This window comes from Coenobita brevimanus, chromosome 46 (genome assembly GCF_032717465.1).
Source record: "Coenobita brevimanus isolate Jiangsu-jjx chromosome 46, ASM3271746v2, whole genome shotgun sequence".
Taxonomy (NCBI): Eukaryota; Metazoa; Arthropoda; class Malacostraca; order Decapoda; family Coenobitidae; genus Coenobita; species Coenobita brevimanus.
In genome coordinates, this window is record NC_136999.1 from 16,496,771 (window position 1) to 16,503,378 (window position 6,608).

Here is a 6,608-nt window from a genome sequence, read left to right on the forward strand (position 1 = left end):
TCTACATTCTTCACCACATTATTCCCAATTACACAATCGATTTGGTTCTCCACGTTCATATTAATAATTTCAGTCTTTCCACAATTTATTACCAATCCCACTTTTTCTCCTTCCTCCACCAGACAATCGAGCACCCTCTGCATCTCGTAAATACTTCCGCAAATCAGTACAATATCATCAGCATAGTCCAAATCCATCAGCTTCTTATTTTCTTTCCAATGGGACTGACTTAATTTTTTGATACCATAGAATTTTTAAATTTTATGTAGAGGTAAATAAACCTTATGCTGAGAGCCTTTGCAATTTGTCTTGTCCAAAGAAAACTATACATAAAGAAAACCAAATTTAATCTATTAATTATGAGATACCTAGACACATTACGAGAAGAAGACTGGAGTGAAAGACAGACTAAGACATTACAGAACTGACCAGTTGATAGTACAAGATGACTTGCCATTGGCAAAGGACACATAAGTGGTGAAAGTCTGTAGCTAGGTGGGTGTAAAAAAAAGAAATGAAAGACAGGTAAACAGACGGCCGGAAAGAAAGACTTTCTAACACAATAAAATTTTCCGGGGCCTCTCAGGAGCACCACCACATATATTTTGCGCAAAGCAGATAATATCTTCAAGTTTTCAACATTATGGGATGGTGGTCCAGCCCATATATATATATATATATATATATATATATATATATATATATATATATATATATATATATATATATATATATATATATATATATATATACCTATCAATCTATCTATCTATCTATCTATCTATCTATCTATCTATATATATATATATATATATATATATATATATATCCCATTGGATCTCAGGCGTGCTGGGCGAGGCATTGCACTGGGAGGGCACTAAGCGTACCGCCCTCCGCCTATCGGCTCATAGTCGCGAAGCTCATAGGTCCCTACCTGGGGGTTCCCTACTTTATAAAGACTTGAAAAATCCCAGTTCTGTCCAATACTCTGGATGCCGGGCTCCAGTAGGTTAAAGAGACCGATAGGTTTGCCAGCCATTAACCCATTGGATCCCAGGGGTGCTGGGCGAGACATTGCACTGGGAGGTACTAAGCGTACCGCTCTCCACCTATCGGCTCATAGTCGCGAAGCAGGAGTACAACTCTCATGTGTGGGGAGGCTCCCCACATACAGCTCTTCTCAATAGGGTGGAGTCAAAGGCTATTCGTCTCATTAACTCTCCCCCTCTTACTGACTCCCTTCAACCTCTGTCTCTTCGCCGCAATGTTGCATCTTTATCTCTTTTCTATCGCTACTTCAATGGTCACTGTTCCTCTGAACTGTCTGCATGCATTCCTCCACTTCTACGACGGGAGAGTAGCACCCGTCTAGCAGCAACTCTCACCCCTTTTCTGTCCAACTCTCTAATGCAAGAGTTAACCGTTACTCCCAGTCCTTCATTTATGCAATAGGTCAACTCTGGAACTGTCTCCCTCTGTCTGTATTTCCTGCTTCCTATGATCTCCAGTCTTTCAAACGCAGTGTGTCCAGGCATCTCGAAATGAATGGATCTTGAATTTGGCTCTCTCATGTATTTTGTTTTTCTCTTGGAAGGAACAGTTTTGCAGGCTCATGGCCTTTGGCTCCTTCTTCCTCACATAGAAAACAAAAAACGGGGGTTCCCTACTTTATAAAGACTTGAAAAATCCCAATTCTGTCCAATACTCTGGACGCCGGGCTCCACTGGGATGTATAGATAGATAGATAGATAGATGGATAGAGAGATAGATAGATATAGATATAGATAGATAGATAGATAAATAAAAAGTTAGATAGATAGAGAGACAGATAGATAGAAACAGTATAGATAGATAGATATACATAGATATAGATCGATAGGTAGATAGATAGACAGACAGATAACGTAGATAGATACAGTATATATACCGTGTATACTGTATATATATATATATATATATATATGGAGCCTCTGTGGTACAGTGGTAGAGGGTGCGTTTCTCACGCTGGTGAGCGCGGGTTCGCCTCCCACCAGAGTTGTAAATACTTTGGGAAGGGTTCACCAAGCCACTTGCTACTTTGGCGGACACAAGGGGTGCTGTGGTTGAACCAGTGTCGCATACTAGTATGCCTGCACCCAATCGGCTTAAGGCGGGCCGATTACACTTGGTTCACAGACTACACACACATCCAAAGCCACTACAACACTACAATCACTCTCACAAGCACTTCTCACCCTACATACAGTATACCAGACAGCCTAAGCCACTGGGTAGAGATACATTGGCTGTATCGTCCCTGCTTCGGTAGAGATAAGCCGGTCCTGCAGTGGACTTCAACGGCTGCTGCTGCTGATATATATATATTGGTGAAGCCAGGCAGGATATTTTCTTGGAGGCATACGAGGTTGAAAGCTATGGCACATTCTCCGCTGTTGATTTTCTTATGTACGGTTTGCATTTACCGTACAATTTTTCTGTGGTATTCTTGGAGTTTCATCAGGAGTTCCCCAGAGGGCAGCTACGTTTCAGATCTATCTTGTTCCATCTTCAGGCTGGATCTGCTGGTTTTGTCATTGGTGGCTGCTTATATACACCTACGTCTGGAGAGCCCTATCCCACTGCTCCAATTGGAAAGACTCCCACCAGGAACTAGAACGCATGACTTAAGTCATCGTTAACAACGGCTTCACTAACACCGATGTAATTAAGAGACAAATGAACAATTCATAGTATTTGCACGAAGACACTACTACAACCACAACTGGAAAACTCATCAATATATACTGTACTACAGGAACCACATGTCTACAAAGTCCAAGACGGAGAAGATTATCATGGACATTGTATAAGGAAATGTACACCCTACTGACCTCGAACAACATATTGCGCTTATCATCTACTACAAAACAAAAAAACAGCCCACCTTCTGCTTTGTAACTGACCCGCCGTGACTAAGACGCTTCTTCAGGAGGATCATGTCATTTACCAGCATAACTGCAACAGTGAGGGGTCTCGACCTCATACACTGGAATGACACGGACCAGACGATAGGGGCGCCTCACCTGTCACCAACAGAATAGAGCCATCAAGAACCAATACTCCACCCTACACAACTCCAAGCTGACACGACAAGACCTGGATGAGAACACCAAAACACTCGACAGAGAAAGAGACTCTCGCCGTCTCTTGTTTCTAGAGGCAACCTACTTAAAAGAAAAATAATAATAATAATAATGAAAAAAATAAACACACAAGCCGATGATTTCCAAATCCTACCGTCGTCAAAACGCCACATAGTCTTAGCCAGCGAAACAGCCAATGAGCGATCAGCTTAGCTGATCAATTCCACCCACCTGCCTCCACCTGATTCACCTGAATCGTAGATAACAAGCCACCCGTGACAGAACAAACAGATCCAGCCTGAAGATGGAACAAGATATTTCCGAAAGACCGCTGTCCTTTGGGGAGCTCCTGAAGAAACTTCAAGAGGACCACCGAGAAATTGCACGACAAACACAAACCGTACATAGGAAAATCAGTAAAGGAGAATGTGCCATAGCTTTCAACATCATCTGCCTGCAAGGATATACAGTATAGATACCGGGATATATATATATATATATATATATATATATATATATATATATATATATATATATATATATATATATATATATATATTTGTGGTAGGTGGGGGAGTAGCGCTGCTCTCGGGTACCTGCTCTTTCCTCTCCTCTCTCCATTCCTTCCTTCCTCTCCTGTATTTCTTTACTTCATTTCTTCCTCATCCTTCTGCCTACGGGTAACTTTAAACTCCCTCTTTTGTCTTTCTTTCAATCTTTCCTCTTCCTTCTGCCTATGGGTGACTCTACACTGAGTGACAAGCTTAATGGTTTCCTGTACACCAGGAAACCATTTACTACGCTGGGTGGTAACCATATAACCAAATTATGGCACCTGGTGGTTTAGTGGGTAATTACAGCACTCCAATCGGATTGGGCCGGTGAAGGTTTATATCCAAGGGAGGGTTGGGGTTATTGCTCATGTAATGCCACTCAGGGATGAGTGAGGCTGGTCACTCTCATCTTAAATGTCAGGACCAAATTGCCTAGCACCGAGCTTCTACGTTTCTCGTGGGGCAATGTAGAATTGGATGATGGATGGATGGATATATATATATATATATATATATATATATATATATATATATATATATATATATATATATATATATATATATATACCTCTTATGACTACAACATTGCACGGAAGAAAAATACGTGCACAGTCCATTATTTGCTTTTTGGCTATGATGATGGTAGAAACATTCTACCGAACCGTTAGGCAATAATGAGGAAGATGTTTGTACAAGCCCTGGTGAATCTCCTCATCTATCTATCTATCTATCTGTCTATATCTATATCTATATATCTATATTCTCTCTCTCTCTCTCTCTCTCTCTCTCTCTCTCTCTCTCTATATATATATATATATATATATATATATATATACTGTGGTAGGTGGGAGGATCCTTGTGGTAGGTGGGGGCGCCCATCATCCATCGACTTAGTGTAGTGGTACTCTGTTTTTAGGGGAAATTTACACTTAGTGGCAAGCCAAATGAATTCCTGTAAACTAGGAAAGCATTTAGAAAGCTGGATGGCAACCTTATAACCAACCAACACGTGTTCCCTCCGTGACAACAATTGGGTTGGAGGAGGGTTAGTGCCCCGCCCCAAAAAACAACTGACTAAAAGTACGAACAGGAAGCCTCGGACCAGGACAGACCAACAGGTGACAACTAAGGACCGAACAAAGGACATGGTACGGATAGCTACATGGAACGTAAGGGGTGCATATGATGAGTTGAAAGATAGAAAAATTGTCCAGGTGCTTAAGGGCGCGAAAGCGGAATTAACAGAACCTAAATGGTGTGGTGAGAGTGTGAAAGAATGGGAATATGGATGGGGTATATGCGCGGGAGTACGTGAGAATGAGAGAGAAAGAAAATAAGTATATATTGTTGTGAGTAACAGATAGAAGGAGAATATAACAGAGTATGGATCAGTTGGCTGAAGGATTGTGTGGGTAAGATTGAAAGCTGAACTACAAATGTGGGCGACTGTGTGTGTGTGTATGCGCCAACGCAAGGTCGTGCAAGCAGAGTGAGAAAAAAGTTCTGAATAAATGTGGAAGCATGCATGGAAAAATTTGAAAGGGATGAGTGTTAGTAATTGAAGATATGAATGGAAAAGTGGGGAATGTGAAGGTGGATGGAGTAGTTGGTGAGTGGAGTGTACCTGCAGAAACGGATGAGAATGGCAGTGCCTTGGAGGACATTTGTGCCGGGAGGGGATTGGTGATAGCCAATGCCCTCTTCAGGCTCAAAATGATCCTCAGGTATACATGGCGTGTGATGAGAAGGTTGGATGGTAAACTGAATGAACAGAAGGCAATGATTGATTATGTGTGTGTGGATGGCAGGGTGAGAAGGTGTGTAATGGATGCAAGGGAATATAGAGGATGGGGGACTGGACCTTCCGACCACCACTTGGTGGTGGTCAGAATCAATGTTCAAATGAAATGGAGAAATAGAAGAAGGGAAAAACAGGAGGAAGTAGCTCATACAAGGAGGGTGGAAAGGTTACAAGAGGATGGGAAAAGGGCAGAATATAAGAGGGAGGTGGAGGAACGATTGGGTAAATATGGATTGGAGCAGATGGGGGACGTGGAAGGTGTGTGCAAGATATTCACAGAAGAAATCTGTGCAGCATGTTATGTGGCGTGTGGGGTGAAGAGAAGACAAAAGGGGGTGCAGCGAACAGCATGGTGGAATGAAGAGGTGAGAGAGGCTGTGGCACAAAAGAAGAAAGCATATACTGAGTGGATGAAAAACAGGGGCGGGGAAGAAGTTGAGAGACGGAACAGAGAATTATATGTAGAAAGGAAGAGGGAGGTGAAAAGATTACTAAGAGAGAGTAAGAAGACAGCGGATTGGAAGGAATTTGTGTGTAAAGTGGATGTAATGTACGAAAATGTTCTGGAAAGAGACAAAGAGAGTTAGACAGGGTGCCAAAGAAGTTTGTTGGGGAGTGAAAGATAAAAATGGTAGAGTGCTAGTGGAGAAAGGGGATAAAGTGAGTAGATGGAGAGATCACTTTCAGGAATTGTTGAACATAAAGAAAGAAAGTAATGCAAGTATAAGTGGCTGGGGAATGGCTGGGAGACGAAAAGACGTGAGAAACGAGGAAGAAATCAGTAGGATGGAAGTTTTGGAAGCAATGATGACAGTTAAAATGGGGAAAGCCCTAGGAATTCATGGTGTGTGTGGTGCAATGCTGAAACATGAGGGAGATATAGTAGTAGAATGGATGTGGAAGATGTGCAGATTGGTCTGCGAGGAAGGAAGAGTCCCGGAGGATTGGAAGTCAGGTATAATTATTCCCCTGTACAAAAGAAAGGGGGAAAAGGAAGTATGTGGTAATTATAGGGCATTTGTCTTCTTAGTGCAATAGGAAAAGTATATGGTAGGATACTTACCGACAAAGTTATGGAAATAACAGAGGAATTAGTTGGAGAAGAACAGGAAAGTTTTACGAAGGGACGAG